This window comes from Pygocentrus nattereri, chromosome 22 (assembly GCF_015220715.1).
Source record: "Pygocentrus nattereri isolate fPygNat1 chromosome 22, fPygNat1.pri, whole genome shotgun sequence".
NCBI classification, from domain to species: Eukaryota; Metazoa; Chordata; class Actinopteri; order Characiformes; family Serrasalmidae; genus Pygocentrus; species Pygocentrus nattereri.
The window spans coordinates 29,350,294-29,372,938 of record NC_051232.1 but is presented as its reverse complement, the minus strand read 5'-3'; the positions used below and the strand labels follow the sequence as shown (position 1 = coordinate 29,372,938).

Genomic DNA, 22,645 nt, shown 5'->3' with positions numbered 1-22,645 from the left:
TTCTACAGTTACAGACTGTAGTCCATCTGTTTCTCTGATACTCTGTTACCCCCTTTTACCCTGTTCTTCAGTGGTCAGGACCCCCACAGGACCACCACAGAGCAGGGTGGTGGATCATTCTCAGCACTGCAGTAGCACTGACATGGTGGTGGTGTGTTAGTGTGTGTTGCGCTGGTCTGAGTGGATCAGACACAGCAGTGCTGCTGGAGCTTTTAAACACCTCAGTGTCACTGCTGGACTGAGAAAAGTCCACCAACCTAGAAAACATCCAGTGACCACCGGTTTTCAATTCTTTAAACGACATCACAGGAAGTCTGTCGGTTTACGTTCCAGCATGAGATCTTAGATCTGCAGAGAACGGCCTTCTGCAAATACCTTCTATAAAATACAGAAAATGAGGAGAGGCCTTCTCAGGTTTATGCTTCTAAACTGTGCGACTCAGTTCCACCTTCTCGACAGTCAAGCTAAGTGAACAAATTTAAGAAACATTTTAAAATGTGTCTTTTTAACTCAGCGTTTTATCAAATTCTGCGTCTCTTTGGTATTTATCTTTTTTCACTTTGATCTGTCACTGTCTTATATGACTTTAAACTAACACTCGTAATTAATTCTATTAGTGTTAAACATTATCTCCTGTGTATGAAGCATTTTGAGCCGCCACAGGCATGACAAGTGCTACAAAAATAAAAGAAATCATTTTTAATTCTATATTTTTTAAATGGAAGAGTCCAGTCTTCCTTGATAGTTCGTTCTGAAGTGACCGTAAAAACCACATCATTTTAACCAAAGTTCATGTACAAGAAGGAAACGCTGTGAAGTCCATAAAAGCAGCTTATAAATGCCAAACAAATTGTCAAGATGTGGGGACGAGCATTTTATAATGCCATCAAGTGAGCCTATTTTCTAGTTTTGAAAGCAGTGGTAGCTCAGTTATTCCCGAAAGCTCACCTCAGCTCGGGTTTGCTGTTTCTGCCCAGTGTCCACTAAAGTACTGTGTTTTAGTCTGGATCTGATGCTGGTTCAAAGGTCCAAACTATAAATCCTTGTTGAAGTGTTTTGCACACAGGGATGTTTTCCAAAGCATTCGTTTCATCATATTCCCAGATACTTATAGAAGCAACAAGTGTTTCACTGTTTTCACTGTTCACTGTCTTTCAGGAGGGTACGATAAAGACAGGCTTCCGTTGGTATACTGAGTGACCACATAGCAAACACATAGATTCTTACTAAAGATTATGGTAGATGAAGGGGGCGTGGCCATGTCAGAGACATAGGAATCAAGCTTTAAAGGTCTGAAATAAAATCTCTAGAATGATAATGCAAAATGTCCTGATTTTGGTTCAGAACATTTTTTGTGGGGCTGGGAAATTAAGACTACTGGGCAGCACTAATTCCCTTTAAAGTGTATTTTTGCAAATACTGAATATACAGGGTGAGTCGAAAGTCACAGGACACCGTTTTATTTTATTTGATTCCACGAAGCGCTGCTGAAGGTGGTGTTTGTTGCGGATTTTCTCAGCATACACAATTTGTTTGAGATGATCCCAGAGATAAAAGTCAATAATAAAATAAAAAATAAAATTAAATGTGTCCTGTGACTTTTGACTCAACCTGTATATCTAAATATACACACTGTACATATATACACAGTTTTTATGGTTTTTAGGTAGCCTTTTTCAGAGTGGCTGCACTGTTTTGCGAGCACATGTGGCTCAATCTCACATAACTGCCTCAAAACTCACCTCAAAATAGTTGATTGTCATGAGCATTAGATTTCTGTCATTTGATAGACTAATCAAAGCTCTATATGGTAAAGCAAAAAGTATGAGATTTTCTCATAAAGTATGAGATGTGTTGTGTTGTTTCTCATTACCAATATTTCAATTTTTCTGTTTTAATGAGACAAATTCATTAGTATTATTTGCAAGTGTTGAATCTCTTTAATATTTTCCTTGTAATCTGTAAGGATGTGAACCAAAACAATAAAATGTTGTGCAGCACAAGCATCCCTAAATGGCTATCAAAGCAAGATAAAACCACATACTAGTGAAATACATCAGTAAAATGTAGATTCTTACATACTTAGCTTAAAAGTATTCAATCCAAAAACAGCTCATTTATTGAAAAGAAAAGGGAAAAAAGTGATTTATGGTTTACAGATAATCTTCAAAATGTACTATGTTGCCGTAAAGGTAAATTCGGTCACTCACACTGGAAAATTTTATAAAAGATAACAATTTATAGTCAGGTAAACAACTTGGGTAAAAATAAAATGATTCTATTTATTCTAAATAATCAATGAGGCATCATTGTTTGTATATCCAAAACTTGTTTTTTCAAGTTATGCTGCAGTATTTGCCATGTTTGTAAGAATAACACATTGTATATTGTAATATTTTGTGAACTGAGGAAGTATTGCAGCTTCATACTCTTGCCACATCATCTACCCTTAGATGGTTCAGAACACTGTGAAATTCACTTCTCCCAGGCCAATAAAATAGAAGAGCCTTTAATTGACTTACCCTGCAATTCCTACTGCAAAGCCGAGACGGATGGGCCATGTAGTCTCTGAGCAGCAGGCGTTTCCTCCATTCTTGGGCTGAAGTGACTGCTTCATGCACCACTCCTTGGTCTCAGTTTGAGTCACTCCCTGAAATTGGAACAGAACAGAAGACAAACGAGGGAGAAAAGATTGAAGGCTCTGATGAGCACATTATGCCCCCCTCCCCACACTCCCCCCTTCCACCTAAATTGTCTTATTGTTCTATGCGTGGGCTACCCAGAGAATATCTTGCTTTTTGGCACCATCATTAAAGCAGCCTGTGTCCTACCCTCCCCTCGAGGGGAATTACTACCACACTTAATGATGTCAAGCTGCTCTTCTTCAAAACATGTTTAATCTCCTGACAGACAGGAAGCTAGCAATGAATTGTGCCTACTCCATGTTGGGAATTTCCACCGATTTGTGTTTGATATTGATATTGTGTAGTGAGCCTCTGGCTGACAATGAGAGATGAAGGGATTCTACTGCCCTGTGCATGCAGGGATATAGGAAGGTGTTTTTTAGTCAAGGGTCCTGACATTTCAAGCACAAATGGGCTAAAAAATGATGACCATCTGCCTAATTTGCTGTTGGTTCTCCATGTGTCGCTAAACAGATTTGACCCACTGGGAAAAGACCTTTGAAGCTGTCCAAGACGTGAAACCCCTGTAAGTCCTGTAAGTTATGAGGTGGAGTCAGTGCAGATCAGACTCCTTGCTCTAGCACATTTATAACCATGCCAAAAATCGGACTGTTCAAATTGACATTCACATGAACGCCTGGACAATGTCCACAGCATCACACTCCCGCCACTGGCTTTGTCTTCTTCCCAGAGCCATTGCTTCCCCAGGTGCATGGCACATACCCAGCCATCCACATGATATAACAGAAACAAGACTTGGTAGGCGAGACGACATTCTTCCATTGCTCCAAGGGCCAAGTTCATACACGCTTTCGATGGCGGACAAGGGTTAGCATGGGCACTCTGACCAGGCTGTAGCCTCATATACAGCAGAGTTGAATCAGTTTGCTGTCATATATTCCTCCAGTGACTATCAGTAAAAATACAGTAGGCCTTCTGTTGGTACGGACCAAACATAACAGCCCTCGTTGCCCTAGAGCATTGGGTGCCCGACACCCTGATGCCGATTCGTGGTTTGTTTCTCCTCTGACCACCGTCAGTAGGTTCACCACTCCTGACTAAAAGCATTTTGGAGATTCCCCAACTCAGCCTACTACCCATAACGATTGGCTCTTGCCACAACACCACAATAAAAACTGGTCACCTACTGTCTAAAATATCCCAGACCTTGACATTACACCACTGTTACGAGAGAAGCATCTTCATTTGCTTCATCTGTGAGCGGTCATAATGATTTGGCTCACTGCTGTATGAATACAGTGATCTAAGACAAAATGCTATGCCTTTTCTTATTTTTTGGATTATTTACATCAACCAAAAACAATTCATCGTGTGCTATTATGTGGTGAGACATCTTCCTCTCTCTGCTCTCTCCCTATAGACAAAGGTCATCTTCTGCCTTTTTAAGGAGTTATATGGGGACAATCAGATTTTTGGCATGATTATAAATTGTGTCTCACCCGTAATTAAAGTACACGATTTGACTCAGTACTTGAACACACACTGTACATGCTATTATTTATCAATGTTACCACCACATGGTCAAATTTGATCACAAAATGAGTGCACACAATTTTCACTGACGATGTTGTTGTTCATCAGATTCATCTGTGGTCCTACCAAAGCAAACCAAAAATATACAGTAATTCAACAAAAAGAACACGAAATTAAAGAAACCAAATAGGATGATAGTAATTTGATAGTTGCTGATGGTTGACAAGAGGTTGATTGACAAATGGTGATGCATAAAATATAATAAACGCTGTGTTGGTAAAAAATAAACACTGTGTTGGGAAAATAACCGGCATTTCTTGAATCCCTGCCCCAACCGTCAGCTTTACAGTAAAACAACCCAACTATAGACTCTTGATATTACCACAGAGCAGCTAGCTTCAGCCCCAGAGGCACAGTTCCCCTGATCTATCTAATGGTACCAAAAAAGGTAATAAATAATATTAAATACTATGTACATGTGATGCTTTATTCATTTTTACTATTAAGAGTTTAGAAATGGTAGAGAACATTCCTGCTGATTTTCAGCTTCAGTAAAATTTGCAGTATTTTCTGTGAGCTTCAGGGTCCCAGTGGTGGACAGTAACTAAGTAAATTTAATTAGTTTCTGTACTTAAGTAGTTTTTTCGTGTATCTGTACTTTACTTAAGTTTTTCCATTTTGGGTGACTTTTAAGTTCACTCCACTACATCTCAAAGTGAAATATCTCACTTTTTCCTCCACTACATTTGAGAAATCTGTCGTTTCTTTTGGTTTATGTGTGCGTAAAACATAACATGTTAAAGTGAAAGATGCGTGAAGCAAGAACACCAATCAGGGCACAGCGGTCACTTTGTTTTGAGCTGGTTTTGACCTGTTGGTCATACCGACCCAATGCAGCACACAGTTCATCAACAGCGCAGCAGCGTAAAACTTTGGGAGCACATACGTCCCTAAATGATGAACCAACCTAACTTTGTGTAAATAGGGCTCAATATAGAAATATGTCCACATATGCAGTCGAGACTGACGCGGCTTTTTTCTGAATTTCTACAAACACCATTTCATTTTATAGTAAATGAGTTTGGGCTGGTTTATGTTTATGAACAGACGCCTACAGATCAACATAGTAAAGGAGCTCATCTGTGATCCTGAGTTTAAAGCCAGTTTTTATTCAACTTAAACTTGGAACTAAGTTGTAAATAAATCTGAAACTGAAACTTTGCTTGTGTGTAAAAAGTGATTTCAGAGCCACTCGGTTCTCCCTGATGGAAACTGTTTACCTTCAGTGTTTTGTGCTTCTGATCATTTTAATAGACGTCAGCGTCACTAATTAATGACCTTCTATTAAAAGACTGGTTTACCAAGAGAGACGCTGGAGGACTTTCACCTGAAATGAGTTCATGAAGCCAGTCTGGTTATAAAAATGATAACAGGACATCAGAGCCAGAATTACTCTTTTAATACTTTTACTTTATACTTAAGTACATTTGAAGGTAAATACTTTAGTACTTTTACTCAAGGTGGAGGTCTTAAGGGAGGAACTTCTACATTTACTGGAGGAATATTTTACCTTGGGTGTCTCTACTTTAACTCAAGTACAAGATTTGTGTACTTCGTCCACCTCTGCATTGTCCTGATTGATAGATGAATTACAAAAACTCATCTATAATGACAAAACAAACACTTTTTTAATATATAAAGCATGTGGATGTGGTTTTGGAGATCACTTGCAGTCTGAAGGTTCTGCAGTACAGAGTGCTGCTGGCACACAAGTCGGCATAAACATACACAGGAAGAAGCTCATGAACACACATTTGCACAAGCAATTATTAATGTAGCTTTCAAAAGATTATTATTATTATATTATTTAAGATGTGTGTTTTCAGCTAATGATTAAATGCTTGATCAAAGCATAATCACTTAAAATAGAATGGAACGTATATCGTATGTGAAAATAATATCATCCTAATTGTTACCGTCCTAATTTTTTTATGCATATTTCTTTATCGCTAATACTTCATTAACGAATTATGAAAAAACCAGCGGGGCAAAATCATTCATGCCATATGTCACAGTATTAAGAGCGAAAAAGTACCAAGCTTCTCTCCGCAAGAGGCGTATCTCATGAGCCTCGCCTCTTGGCAACTGATTCACCATCTCCAAGCCTACGGAACACAAGGAACTGGCATCATGGCCTACTTTATTAAAGTATCTGGCCCCGGGAGATTTCTGGTCTTTATTTCTGTTTGCACATTTATGCTCACAAATTTGCGTTTTAATTATTATTTTGTTTTCCTCACATAGCCAAGACTGCACGGACAGACTACTAAAGAAAGGTCAGCAATTGTGATCCTGCCGCAAACTGAACTGAAAAAAATAACTGTTTTTAACCAAATGAGCTCGATTCAGGTGGTCCATTAGACTAGAGGCTCTTCTGTAACAAAAACGAGTATATCAGTTAACATCTGGGTCTATTTAGCCAATGTTTTGGAACATTTGCTGTAGGTGATTGCAAGCATCTGTGGCTTATTGCAGCAGTTGTCTCTGATGGCATCTCCTGGAAGTTGCATCACTGAACTGGTTGTTAGACATGTTCACTATATGTGGACAGTGGATACATAAGGTATTTGAATAGCCTCAGAATATGTGAACAGCAGTGCGCAATCCTGTTTTGTTATGTTATGGAACTACCTTTGACGTATGGCCTAGATGAGATCAGGCTGAGATCAACTCGGAGAGGCTGGACTTGACTTGGATCGGCATAATCCAGAAAGAAGAGGCGAGTCAAGCAAGAGTAGTGCTGAAGAGACGTGATTCAAAACTCCGGAGGCCACTGCAAACCAACCTTGACAGCAATTGACCTGATGCCTTAAAATGAAAAGGATAAAAGGAGCGAGGATCTGTGGAGAATATAACGCTCAACACCTGCTCCCGTTATCCACTGAGGGAAAAGAACACGTCTGAATCAGAAGAGGCTGAGAGACAGCCCTGTGCGTGACTTTGCCGCGTGAGGGATAAGTAAGCTTTAACCGTAGGGAACACAAGTTCTCTGTGGCTTTTTTCCCTTCTCTAAACTACTAATTAAAGGTCAAGCTTTTTACTGCTATTCTTTTTTTTTTTTCGAGCAAAAGTCACCGAAGGGTGAAGCAATTCCCACCATTATTTATTTACAAGTCATTTACATTTTTTTTTTTTTTTTTTTTGCTCTTGCCTTTTGTGTGCGTCTAATCAGGGCCTGTGCCACGTTAAATGTTGGCTGGAGATATGTAAAAACGTTACAGTCACTGAGTTGCAAAATGCATTTAGCATATGCCAAATTGTTTCAGGAGCAGAACACTCTCGCTCGCGGTTAAACGTATCACAGCATATGTATCCATATTCTTTATCGCAAATGCAGTTTTCCTTGGTTAGCTGGGGAAATGACATTCCTGGGACTGCACATTGACCTCCATGTACATAAACCCAGACATATTGTTCGCCTGGAGATTCAGTAGAAGTCTATTTCCCAATAGCTTTCCCTTGTAGCCGCCTTGTTTCTTATTTCAAGATTCGGATTAAACTTCATACAAACATGCAGAGCTTTTAAATGTAATTTGTCATGTAATGAATTACTCAGGGAGCAGTCGTGGGCTGGAGGTTGGGGAACCAGCCCTGTGACCGGAAGGTCGCCGGTTCGATCCCCTTGGCTGACAGTCCATGACTGAAGTGTCCTTGAGCAAGACACCTAACCCCCAATTGCTCCCCGCGCGCCGTGGATAGGGCTGCCCACTGCTCCGGGCAAGTGTGCTCACTGCCCCCTAGTTTGTGTGTTCACTAGTGTGCATGTATGTGGCTGTTTCGCTGCACGGATGGGTTAAATGCAGAGGACTAATTCCACAGTGTGCAAACACAGTGACAAATGGTTGTGAATTTTTGGGGGCAGTCGTGGGCTGGAGGTTAGGGAACTGGCCCTGTGACCGGAAGGTTGCCGGTTTGATCCCCAGTGCCGACAGTCCATGACTGAGGTGTCCTTGAGCAAGACACCTAACCCCCAACTGCTCCCAGGGTGCCGTGGATAGGGCTGCCGGGCAAGTGTGCTCACTGACCCCTAGTGTGTATATATTCACTAGTGTGTATGTGGTGTTTCACTTCACGGATGGGTTAAATGCGGAGTTGGAATTTCCCCCTTTGTGGGATTAAAAAAGTATCACTTAACTATCCAGTTCAGCCCCTTCTATTCTATTGTTTTTGGAGATGCGAATGCAGTTAATTGAATCCAGCTGCCACAACTAGCGTCATGCTAGAGCTAGCTTTCATTAGTTTCCAGTAATGTTAGCTTGTTTGCATGAATGATTAACAGTATGAAACGAAAGGCCACACTGATAAAACGGAGACCAGTTAGCAGGACACCTTTTACATGACGCTGCTAGTCTCCATTGCTTACTAGCAATATCAGCATTTTTGGGTGATATAGTCAGTGAAAGAGACACGTAGCTAGCATCACAGTCTCAATATTGAGCAAGCCGCTAATGGACACCAACTAGCGTGACGTCATTCGCATTAGTTTTCGTTTTTTTGACGAAAAACTTTTTTTATTCTTCTGAGCCATGCTGGTTCACACCCACTGGAACAAACGCATTTTCTGAATATTGTAGCAATAATACTGGCCAAAGTCTTTGTCTCTGAATAAACACGACCCACCAAAGCTAGTGGGGGGACCAGCTAACCTGATAGCATTTGCATAACTATGCTAGCTTTAATTTCTTACTAGCAGCGTTTTTAAGAGTACTATGTTCTCATTCACTGTGTGTACTCACTGAAACAAACGCTGCCATTCAGTACCACAGCCCTACTACTGACCCCATTATCTGTCCCTGAGAGAAAAGAGCCCCCCAATGCTAGTTGGTTTTATATATCATCTTAGCAATGTTAGCATTTTTGCTCAGAGGGATGAGCGGTTTCGATGGTGTGTGTGTGTGTGTGTGTGTGTGTGTGTGAGAATTTTTGGGTTAAATATTCTTTTGAAAGCTCCGAGTCAATTTATAACCTCCAGAAAACATGGAACGCTTGGAATACTGAACAAATCCTTCGTCCCTGGAGGAAAGAAGTCCACCAGCGCTAGTGGAGGCCAGCTACCATGACACAGTTTGCTTAGCACTGCTAGCTGTCACTGTTTCGTAGCAACGGTAGCATTTCTGAGTTAAATACATTCATCCAAAAACCACACCGCCTCTGGACAGCACAGCCTAGCTCTAATACTGACCAACCGATCTGCCCCTGAAGGAAAGTGGCCCATTAATACTAGTGTAGAACAATTAGCATAACATTGTGCTATCAGTCCCAGTAGCTGCATTTCTTACGGTGACAAAATGTAAAATGTTTCAGCTAAAATGCTTATGAGCTGCATTTCTTTTATCAGGTGTAAACATGATACGCTTATAGGAACACTTAGGGGGGAAATGCTGGCATTTTTAGGTATAGTATTCCTTTAAGAGCATCATGTTCACACCCGATGAAACACATGCAGCTTATCATTCTGACACTGACCAAATTCTTTGTCCCTGCAGGAACGAAGTCCACAATATAAAGAGTGAGGCTGCCATGAAGAGGCACAGCGAGGGAATTGAACATAAAGCACTACTGCCCATAGCCAAAATCTTTGCATTCACTTGATGATAAGCATTGCTTTCACTCCCATTCTGTGTGATGTTTTTTCCCCCCTTCGTTCATCTCCTGGGAAGGTGAGCGCTCGTCGATGTTCTTATTGTGCCTTGTCTGATAAGGCACAATAAGAAGGCGTGTGTGATGGAAGAAAAGGCGAGCGAACAGCGAGACGCCTCTCTCTGGAGAGCCGAGCCCTTTGGCGGCAGTCAAATTCCTTGACCTTATTTGTTAATATGTTCTATCAGGCTCCCTGTAGAGCTGTGGGATTAAGGCTGTATTAATCTCTTCAGTGCAGCTGAGCACTCGCTGCCTAGATTCCAGCATGAAGAGAAGCGGCTGCGCTCCAACTATTAATACAATGAAATAAAATGAATTCCTAAGTGAATATTAAAGGAAACGGTTCAGTTTTAGCTCACCACAACCTGTAACTATTGTGATTAAAGTGTGAGGGTAACATTTATTACATATATTACAGAAATAAAACTTCATAACTATGTTTTTCATTTTTTTAAAATCACAGCTGACATTTACAGTACTAATATTTTATGATATCCCAAAATTACACTATATGTCAAAAGGTTTGTTCATTGTTTTTAGAAATCAAGGGCAATATTCACTTGTTTTATACCTTCAACAGTCTCAAAATAGTACAGTATTCATACAATATTATGATCATACAATATAATTACATGAGGTAAGGTGCAAAAAATCATTATAAGTGATGTAGAAGCTATAATCAAAAAGGTTTAATTCACTTACATAGTTACCAAATATGTAAACTGTGAATTGTTTGATTTTCAAGCCATCATTCAGTAAACGTCAAACTATCTTTCTACTTCTTGTTAAACAGGCAGAGGTGGACGAAGTACACAAATCATGTACTTGAGTTAAAGTCGAGACACCCAAGGTAAAATATCACTCCAGTAGAAGTAGAAGTTCCTTACTCTAGACCTCAACTTGAGTAAAAGTACTAAAGTATTTGTCTTCAAATGTACTTAAGTATAAAGTAAAAGTACTAAAAGAGTAATTCTGGCTCTGATGTCCTGTTATCATTTTTATAACAAGACTCGCTTCATGAACTCATTTCAGGTGAAAGTCCTCCAGCGTCTCTCTTGGTAAACCAGTCTTTTAATAGAACGTCATTAATTAGTGACGCTGACGTCTATTAAAATGATCAGAAGCACAAAACACTGAAGGTAAACAGTTTCCATCAGGGAGAACCGAGTGGCTCTGAAATCACTTTTTACACACAAGCAAAGTTTCAGTTTCAGATTTATTTGTAACTTAGTTACAAGTTTAATAAAAACTTGCTTTCAACTCAGGATCACAAAACAAAAGTTTTCCTTTACTGTGTTGATCTGTAGGCCTGTGTTCATCAACATAGACTAGCTGAAACTAATTTACTATAAAATGAAAGTGTTTGTATGAATTCAGAAAAAAAGAAACGCACCAGTCACGACTGCATATGTGGACATATTTCTATATTGTCCTCTATTTACACAAAGGTTAGTTAGTTCATCATTTAGGTGGATGGACGTGCTCCCAAAGTTTTACGCTGCTGCGCTGTTGTTGAACCGCGTGCTGCACTGGGTAGGTATGACCAACAGGTCAAAACAAGCTCAAAACAAAGTGACCGCTGGGCCCTGATTGGTGCTCTGGCTTTACGCTTTTTCACTTTAACATGTTATGTTTTACGCACACATAAACCAAAAGAAACGACAGATTTCTCAAATGTAGCGGAGTAAAAAGTCAGATATTAGACTTTGAAATGTAGTGGAGTGAAAGGAAAAAGTCGCCCAAAATGGAAAAACTTAAGTAAAGTACAGATACACAAAAAAACTACTTAAGTACAGAAACTAATTACATTTACTTAGTTACTGTCCACCACTGTAAATAGGAGAGAGGAACTGGTTAGCATTAGCATAGCTAGCATGAAAACAGCTCTGCTCACCACAGAACATGTCTGATTCTGGCTAACTAAAGCAAGGAGACTAGACTAAATGATAGTGATTCAAATCTGAGGGACTACCATCGAGAAACTGGCACTGAAGAGGCAAAAGCTGAATAACCTGTGCTGTGGTGCCTGGATCTGATCAGCTCAGCAAGCATGCTACAGACTCAAACAGGACCACACACCACAGTACAGACGTGATTCTAAACGCTCTGCTGAAAAAGGTGTAGGGGATAAAAACTTAGCTCAGCAGGCCAAATGTGCCACACCGCAGCACAGGTTTGGTTCCTGCTAACAGATGGTAATATGCCACCCTATTAGAGGAATTCAGAGAGCGCAAATTTGAGTGACCGCTGTCAGAGTGACAGAAAGCCACATCAAATGTGATCATGTTTGTGTGCAGCTTTTACAAGAGCAAGCGATGCAAGCGAGTGTCAATGACAAAACCAAAATGCTCCTATTACATTATAATGAATGAAGCTGTCTACACCAGCTGCGGGTGTCAGGGTGCTATGTGATGCAATGTGATGTGCCGTTTTTGACAGTTGCCGGTTTCTATTTTTGATGTGCATGTAGCTCAGCCATTCAACCTCGAACCCCGCAATGGCAGCGAGTTTTTGCCTCTTGTTGTCCAAATCGCTGTTGGCTAATCGCTTGTGGGCATTTCTGAACCCAAGCTGACCACTGGTTGCCATGGTTTCACTGATGACAAGCACTGCGTTCCTGCTAAAAATAAAAATACTGAAGAGAAATAGCTTGTCTACAGAATTAAACCCAGCATAGAGCATCACTGTCTGAGCAGTTAGTCTGTGAGGAAAACTGTTTGGTCTTTGGGGTCGCTATCCTCTGAAAGCACCGCCATCATACCTCCATCTCTAGTAGGAGAAAATGTCTAGGCACTAAAAAAGGGAAACAGAGGTGGAGATAAAGCAGATACCTAATTTACAAGTTAAGCTTTGCTCAATGTTGTCGCATCGCCAACCTTCATGCGTCGAAGCGTGTGTGAGATTTCCAGCATAGACGTCTTGAAAGCGATGCGATACTACATTTGTACTATATTTGAACACTTACTAGCTGTAAGGAATTGGTGTTAGGCGATGCCATGCCACAATCGTGCTTGATTTTCCATGGCTTGATTTTTTTTCTTTCTATCAGCGCCACCAATCAGTCAGCTTCCACACCACCAATCAGTGAGTGCATTTACATGCACATAATAATACGGTAACTTAATAATCAGATAATGAGAAAACTCCAGGTGAACAGATTTCAGCTTTGCAACCAGCCAATAAACTTACATCATTCTAGTTCATAAATATTTAGAAATGAGCAGATCAGAGGGACAGTGAAGGTGGAGCAGTTTGGAGATAAAGCCAGAGAGGCCAGGTTGAGATGGTTTGGACATGTGTTGAGGAGGGATAGTGGATATATTGGGCAAAGAATGTTGGAGATGGAGCTGCCGGGTAGAAGGAGAAGAGGTAGACCTCAGAGAAGGTTTATGGATGTAGTGAAGGTGGACATGGAGATGGTTGGTGTGAAAGTAGAGGAGGAAGTGGATAGGGCAAGATGGAGGCAGATGATCCGCTGTGGCGACCCCTAAAGGGAGCAGCCGAAAGAAGAAGAAGAAGAAGATTCTATTTCATAAAGTCATTTTATTGTGAATTACACTTTGACTTTAATCCAGTGCTACACCGGCCCTCTAACCAAAATGCCAAATCTGTCATTGGACTTTAAGAAGCAGCTGTTATAATAAGTGAATGATGTCAAAGAGTTCATCCAAACAGCTGGGTGATATGTCTGCAGAAGTCTCAGACTTGTTAGGATGATCCTAATAACTACTCACCACCGCAAGCATTTTGAAAATAATTTGCTATTGACTTTTTGAACTGAGGGAATTATGGCATGATTAGAACCGTTTTGCCTGTGTTTTCACAGTTGTCATTCCAGAAAAATGTAATGCAGATAGTAGTGCAGTGTAGTTCTTTCCATGTCCAGTAAGAAGAGTAAAAAACAGGAGATTAGTTACAAGATAATCCACTTGGAAAGAGAAAGTAAAAGGAACATTTGGGGGGGGAAAGAACAGTTTCCAAAACTGTAGGTGGAAAGAAAATGGGACTTTGAACAGCTGAGGAAGACCTATCACCAAGAGATTAACAGTACACTCTTGCAAAAGATGGTTCTTCAAGGGCTCTTTAGTGAAGGCAATGGTTTGGTATAGAATCAGAAACACTCAAAGAGCCATTTGTCAAGCCAGAGTTTGTTTATACAGCGCTTTTTACAGCAGATTTTGCCACAAAGCAGCTTTACGGAAAATTCCACGGCCAAGCCACTACTAGCAAGCCAGGGTGAGAGGAAGAAACCTTGAGAGGAAGCAGGTCTTAAATACCCACCCTCTTCTGGTCGACACTAGATTGCAAACAATAACACAAGAGCAACAAGAAAACAGAATAAGATTTTACCGTGTACATAAAACATTAAACTAGCTATGATTTAACAGGAGCAGCATCATCAGGGGGGTCAGTTCATGCAGGTGAGGTTTACATGCTTAAAGGGTTCTTTGCATTGTGAAATGGTTCTTCAGATCGATGGAGAATGTGTTGTATATGCTTCTATATAAAGGATTTTTAAAAATGGTTCTACACAGCACCAAATAGGGTTCTGTTATTGATGGACAATGTCAAGCTTGTAACAACAGATGAACAAATTCTCCATCAATATGAAGAACCATTTGCAAAGAACCCTTACTAAAGAACCCTGGAAGAAGCACCTTTTAATCAGTGTATGTCATCTCTGAGACAGAGGAACGCTCGCAGATCTGAAAAAAATCCACAGGTGTTTCTGTTCACCCTTCCACGGTGAGATGACAGCTCAACAATATGAGTCTGAAAGGATGTGAAGCTGTCAAGATCTTAATGAGAAAAAGAAAGGGGCATAAAAAGAAGAACCTCTGCCCCAGAACACTGAAACTAGGTCTCTGAAACGTAGAGTAAGATGAATCTTTCGTAGCTGGCATTATTTGGATCGTAAGAAGCAAAAAGTGCAACCAATTCTTTTTTCTTTTTTACCCAATTTTGTCCCCAATTTAATCGTCTCCAATTCCACCTGCTAGTTAGGACTCCCCCAATCGCATGATACTACTGACACTAGGAGTGTGAGGGCTAACACAGGGACCTCCGCGACTTGTGAAGCCAGCTACCGCATCTTCTCACGATGTCATTGGACAGTTGGATGCGCTCGGAAGAAAGCGCCAACCGCCAGTTCTGTTACGTCACCTAACAGACGCCTGCACTGACTAGCACTGCATTGAGTGATGGGGGGAGAAAGGGGCCCTTCCTACCCACCCAGAGAGAGTGAGGCCATTTGTGCTCTCTTGAACTCCCAAGTCCAATTTCTAAGACTGAACTTTGGAGGTGTGGAAAAATATCCCTGGAGATTTCTTTGGGGGAAAAAAAAAAAATATATATATATATATATATATATATATATATATATATATATATATAAATAAATAAAAATAAAAACCACGCTTAAAAGTTTAAAATTATATTTAGTTATTGAGGATTTTCTGTCAAATCTGTACCCTGACAAAATGAATAACTTGTATTCTGACTAGGAAATAAAGCAGATGAAGCGTGATCTCTGCCTTTTGTATAGTACTGTATATTGGACTCCTGTGGTTTAGCTTAAATAAAATGAGTATTTGAAAATAACATCATAAAAATGAAACAAAACAGCTGTGTTTTCGCAAAGCAAGCGAATGGAGCAGGCGCGAGAGAACTACTGAGAGCTGCAGTAGAGCAACGTCATTCACACAAGAAAGGAAGTGAAGGAAGCTGTGATTCAAATGCACAGAAGACTTCACAGCTGCTATACAGGGCTGAAAGCTATTAAGAGCAAGGTGGTCCCAAAACACACACAGGATCGCGGCAGCTGTTGCAATATTGCACATCGATAGCAAGGAACTAGAGGAAATTTTACTTATCACTTAAGTGGGGTGTGGTAGCCCCTGTGAATAAGCTTAGGGTGAATAGGTTGGTATGTTCCATTTCTAGAAGATAATGAGCTTTCTCTCTCAGGCTGGGCCACCAGCGAAGAGCTTTCTCTACAGCTTTTTCGGGTACGGAGCTCTAGAGCAGTTGGCGTGGATGTGCAGCTCAAGCAAAAAAAAACATTTGATCTGTGTAGAACCTTTTCATCGTGTGAAGTAGCGTGCTTTTATTTATTATATATAGGGGCAGTCATGGGCTGGAGGTTAGGGATCCAGCCTCGTGACCGGAAGGTCGCCGGTTCAATCCCCAGAGCCGACAGCACATGACTGAGCTGTCCTTGAGCAAGACACCTAACCCCCAACTGCTCCCCGGGCGCTGCGGATTGGGCTGCCCACTGCTCTGGGCAAGTGTGCTCAATAATTGGTGACAATAACTTGGATAATATGCGCCCATCTTTCTGAAGCATGACCTTCTAACTGAGTTGGGGTGGTTTGCGTCGGCCTTGCTGTATAAACATCTTGTCATATCACATGGAAGACATCTTTAAATCTAGCCCCTAATTCCAGTCTGTACATTTACATTTACGGCATTTGGCTGACGCTCTTACCCAGAGCAACTTCATTTTTATACAGGTAGGTGAAGGTGGTGTTAGGAGTCTTGCCCAAGGACCCTTATTGGTATAGTTTACCCAGGTGGGGATTGAACCCCAGTCTACAGTGTAGAAGGCAGAGGTGTTAACCACTACACTATCCAACCACAGTCTGCATTTTGCATTCACTGTTAAGTATGAATCTAAGTGGCCAATCACATCAGCAGCTCAGTTATTCTGTAATCAATAAGCTATGAAATGCTGTGTGTTACAGTCACTTTCCTATGACATAAGGCAGAGTACAGTCACTACAGTTCACAGCCTCGAGTGGATCACTACTTTTACAAAACGTTTAAAACTTGCTGCTGTAATACATAATTCAATGTGTCCTGTGATATCTGTGTATATTGAGTATTTTATAATCGCCTCTAACATCCATGTCTTGTTTTGAAACCAAAACTATCAATTCTATGCTTACCAGTGGAGGACCCTCAGGGCAATACAGGCATTCTGAGAAATCCTAAAGACTCCCGTGAAAGAAAAAAAGGTCTTAAATTGTATTCATTTTTATTTAAAGCTATCATAATGCTTGCTGTTTTTCAACTTTGCAGGTATATTGGTAATATCCTAATTTCATTTTTAGGTTGTGAAGGTCACAGCCAATGGAAAGTTACTGGAATTTTATTCCCTTTGGTATCTACACAGATACAGCCAAACAAATTCTCTGATTGATTAGGACTCGAGAAGCTGGACTGAAGGCCTTACAGGTTGGATGAACTGCCAGCATAATCAGAAACTGACAACAGCATCAACCGACCACATTTTGACTTACAACGTGCAGGGCTGACTTTATGAGGGGAAAAAAGGCCTTCTGGAAGTTCTAGACACATCGCTGACTATAAATGTGACTGTCAGTCTAACCAGGTTCCAAGCAGTCATTAGAATAGAGCAATAGCAAAAATCTGCCAATGTGAACACAGCCTAGAAGGGTTCCTCACACTCGCACATCTCATTCACATCAGACCTCGACAAGATTCTTCAAAAGTGGTTCCTCTCCAACCACTCTAAGGAACCCTTTTGGCACCTTTCTTTTTAGCAGTGTTGTGTAAGTCAGAATTTATTTGATTGATTTCATTTCCATCTCCAGCTGTCAGGATTTCTCCACTGCTGGTAGACTCGTACAACCGTATGCTTTGATACACCTGCAAATTCAGCTACTTCACACTATGGCTTTTGACACATGCAAATGCATTCCTTTTCGCCAATCATTATCATCTGCTTTGTGACTCATTTTCCACACATGGAAAGAGACACTCACTGCACTGTACCACCTCTTCTCAATCAATGAATTCCGTCAAACACCCCACAGGAATTTATAGGCCAATCATCCTTACTCAGTGTCATCTACAGGAGCCTGAAGTTAGTACTACCTTAAACTTTGGTGACTACGTTGTTATATATATAAATTTGTAAGCCTCAACAAATATTAAAAACAAAAGACCATTTTTTCCTTTTTTACAGCTTCCATAATTCAGAAGTCTTCTTTTCATTTCTTCTTATCAGGAAGCTTTTGTGTAAATCTCTGTTAAATACATTTCTCTGCATTTCTTGTGACTCTGACAAATAAAAACCTGTGGAAATTAAAAGGGTGACTTCTGCACAGCCCCGTATGAAAGGATAGGCCAAATGCTGAATCCTCCTACACTGACATACTTGTGCAGGCTGTCATCTTTATGCAGTTATCCACAAGAATCCTACCAGCATGTAAAACAAATTGAAGCTCAAATGAAAATAATGCGAAATTAACAGTGAGAGCGAAAGCCGAGCCGGTTGTAATCCTGACAGAAAAGCCTCCATTTACGTGTTTTCAGTCAAAAACTCAGCAGGAGTCCTTCATTTTCACAATGCTATTGATTCTCCAGCATGCAGAGAAATCACTCACGCAGTAAAAGAGAAACTCAATGCAAAAAACTGTGATTAGTGGAGCTAAAGAGTTGGCTTCTTATTAAATAATATCCATCAAAATCTGATTCAAGCAGAGATGGAGAAAGAACATGCCAAAGACAAACGGAGAGGAAAAAGCTGTTTTCAGCTCACATTCTGAAATACCGAGAGGCAATTATGGAGGATAATGACATAGGTGGATAAAATCATGTCGCAGCCAACTATGTTCAGCGCCTGTGACACAATGAGGATTCATGCACTCCTAGAATGTTATCAGCTAATGCAGTTCTCTGTTTACATGCTCAGCCTCTGGCGTGACCTGCTGGACATGAGTGGTCAGCCAGGTTTACCTGCTTTTCCACGGTAAATGAGAAATCTGCAGAATTAATGATCGTTTTTTGTTTCACTGATTGGCAGAAAAGCTTTATTTCTTTACATTATTTTCAGCTTACAATTACAGCTACTTATCAGGGATTTTCTTTTTAAACCACAGAAGGATTTTTCCATTACTGCTAGTGGAAGTGTTCCTGCTCTTGTATTGCTTCACACTGGTTTGCATAAGATAACAAGCACAGTGCAGGCTTGAAGAGGCTGAAAAGTTGAAGTGTTTGGATCATCACCCGTCAGCATCTTCGCCTTTCCAGATATTTTTTTTCAGAAAGTAAAATTCAGAAAGTAAGATCATATTTGGGGCACCAAAAACAAAATGTTAAAAGAGCAAATACTGTTGAACCAAAACCTCGCATCTCCACAAAGGTAGTGTAACGGGGAGCGAGGAGGCGGATGCATGCGCAGAGATAAGCGAGATTTATTAAGGGCAAATCCAAAATCAGGGACATAACGGGGCAAAGTCAGATGGCCAACTTGGAGAGATTGTGGGACAGACATGACGAACACTACATCCAAACACAGTACAAAGACCAAACACTTTCAACAGACCAATCAAACAGGCTTACACAGCACGTCCAACACAAGCCAAACAGTACTAATCAAAGACCAGCACTAGACTAACGAAAACACAGGGCTTAAATACAAGAGGGCTAACGAGGGTTCACAAGACACAGGTGGAAACACTGGTGAGAATAATTAGGGGAGGAGTCACCAAAACAAGGGGCCGGACTAGGAAACCAAAACAAATGCACATGGAAGACCACAACAAAAAGCACATGGAGTGGGAGGAGCCAATCGTGACAGGTAGTTTTACAGGACAAGAGAAAACACTCTTAACTTTTAACCCTCTACTGCATGAATTATTACTCAAACATGATCAAAATGTTTTAATATGTTTTTAATGGTTTAAAAATTGGAAATCATTGAAAAAAACTTCAGTTGAAATTATATTTATTTTTAAAAGTTTTGTAAATTGTTGCCATATGGCAATCCTACCATAGCACCATAAAAAAGCAACATAAAAATAAAATTTTCTCTAAAACATCTTTTTACTAAAAAACAAGACCAAACAAATCCAACTTGTACTTAATGAAATGTACAACCCGATATTCACACATATTGTAAATTAATACATTTTTATTTGGTATTTGGAATATATGGTACTAACAAGATCTAAAATAAGAATTCCGGGTCATGTGATGACAAAGTATTTGTCCTTTCAAAGTAAAAGACCCCTTTTCTGCAAGTAAATAGGAATACACAGATTTCATATTACTGCTTTTTAGTAAATTGGCAACACCATGCTGTAGAGGGTTAATTGAAGGAAATGGAGAAATATTTTTACCAAGCAATTTAGGACCATTTCTGTCAGTCCATTCATCATGAAATGGTGAATACACAACATAAACAACAACTACCTTTAAAAAAGGTTTTGTCCCAACAGTGTATATGAATTTATACAACAGTTAGTTCCTGCCATGTAAGCTGATTGGTTGAGAGGCGTTCTAATCGTGCTGTTATTTCACCACAACATCACAGTTGTTTTTCACAAACACTGTATCACTCCGCTAAGACGCCATGGCTAAGCAATTGGTCACTTGGTCTTTGTCAGGAGCTGGGGAATGAACTGCTGTCTGTTCCTGCCTTCAGGTCGTGTCTGCAACCAAATCACACACACACATACATATATATATATATATATGCATGTGTGTGTGTGTGTGTGTGTGTGTGTGTGTATATGCACACTATATTTCCAAAAGTATTCGGTCGTCTGCCTTCACACTCATATGAAATCGATCCCATTCTTAATCCATAGGGTTTAATATGATGTCAGTCCACCCTTTGCAGCTATAGCAGCGTCAACTCTTCTGGGAAGGCTTTCCACAAGGGTTAGGAGTGTGTTTATGGGAATTTTTGACCGTTCTTCCAGAAGCGCATTTGTGAGGTCAGACATTGAAGTTGGACGAATAGGCCTGGCTCACAGTCTCCGCTCTAATTCATCCCAAAGGTGTTCTATGGGGTTGAGGTCAGGACTCTGTGCAGGCCAGTCAAGTTCTTCCACACCAAACTGGCTCATCCGTGTCTTTATGGATCTCGCTTTATGCACTGGTGCTCAGTCATGCTGGAACAGGAAGGGGCCGTCCCCAAACTGTTCCCACAGAGTTGGGAGCATGAAATTGTCCAAAATCTCTTGGTGCTGAAGCATTAAGAGTTCCTTTCACTGGAACTAAGGGGCCGAACCCAACTCCTGAAAAACAACCCCACACCATGATTCCCCCTCCACCAAACTTTACACTTGGCACAATGCAGTTAGATAAGTACGGTTCTCCTGGCAAGCACCAAACCCAGACTCATCCATCAGATTGCCAGACAGAGAAGAGTGATTCGTCACTCCAGAGAACACGTCTCCACTGCTGTAGAGTCCAGTGGCGGCGCTTTACACCGCTGCATTCAACACTTTGTATTGCGTTTGGTGATGTAAGGCTTGGATGCAGCTGCTCAGCCATGGAAACCCATTCCATGAAGATCTCTATGCTATTCTTGATCTGAAGGCCACATGAAGTTTGGAGGTCTGTAGTGATTGACATTGGTGACCTCTGCGCACTATGCCCCTCAGCATCCGCTGACCCCGCTCTGTCATTTTACGTGGCCGACCACTTCATGGCTGAGTTGCTGTCATTCCCAATCGCTTCCACTTTGTTATAATCCCACTGACAGTTGACTGTGGAATATTTAGTAGTGAGGAATTTTCACAACAAATCCATGTTGCACAGGTGGCGTCCGATCACAGTACCACGCTGGAATTCTCTGAGCTCCTGAGAGCCCCATTCTTTCACTAATGTCTGTAGAAGCAGTCTGCAGGCCTAGGGGCTCGGCTTTATACAGCTGTGGCCACAGAAGTGACTGGAACACCTGAATTCAATGATTTGGATGGATGAGTGAAAACTTTTGGAAATATAGTAGAACGTGCCATGTTTTATTTTACATTTATTTATTTTTAACTATGTTAAATATAGGCAAGGTTAATTACTCCAGCAAAAAAACAATTAGCAACTGTTCTCTGTACAGTATATGCACTTTCACTTAAATCAACAAATCATCACGTAATGTGACCAGGGGCACTTTTGCATATGATCATGTGACATCTAGTTTCATTCATTCTAAAGAGGATAAAGAGATGATGATAAATTCTGGCATATAAACCCACAAATACATAATTAAATGTCCCTCAGGAACAAAAAGTACCTCAGGATAAAAAATAAAATCCACAAATCTTGCAGGATGTGCCCCTTTCAGGCTGTTTTTTCTGTGCTGCTACAAATCTTCATGTTAATAATCTCTCTCACCCTGCTATTCCCAGGTGATTCCCAGTGCTCCCACAAGCTAATTGATTTTTATATGAGCATTAATTTGATTAGCTTTGCTGTTAGCCTTTGGAATGATGTTATGCTCAAACATTCATTTCCAAGACTTCATGGTGACTTGGATGCTCGTAGCCACAGCCTAAAGGCTTTCCTCAACAAATCTACACAATCTGCTGAATTAATTTGCTCTCTCAGAGGCTCAGATAATGCATTTTTCACTGATTATCCTCAAACCCAGTTTCAGTGTGACTGGTAATAATGTGCACATACACAGATGCTTATCTAAAGCCAAATCAGTGGAACTTAGTAGAACAAACAAGGTCTTTACTTGCGGAGAGGCAGTGGTCTATTGGCTCAAACATGAGGCAAAAAGTCTTTGTTTTAATGCAGCGCTGCAGCACAACTGAGTTCATTCCAAATCATAAAGTTCACTGTCCATACTGACTAAAACACCACCCCAAAAACAAGATAGCGTGAAATAGCCACTCAATACAGTTGTCTGAGCATGTTTTAGCAGGCGGAGCAGGTCTTCCACTTGGTAGAACCTCTGATTTTCTTTTACTTCCTATGGCATAGATATGGGAAGGATATGCCAGAGA

General features: G+C 40.6%; 1 long non-coding RNA gene across 1 annotated transcript in view; it reads right to left on the bottom strand.

Annotated features, from left to right (window-relative positions):
- Positions 1–2,535: 2,535 nt before the first annotated feature.
- LOC119262000 overlaps positions 2,536–22,645 on the bottom strand; it is an 89,022-nt gene continuing 68,912 nt past the window's right edge. Inside the window, exon 3 of the long non-coding RNA XR_005129336.1 lies at positions 2,536–2,650. This is a non-coding gene — a long non-coding RNA (uncharacterized LOC119262000). The remainder of the gene's footprint in view (positions 2,651–22,645) is intronic.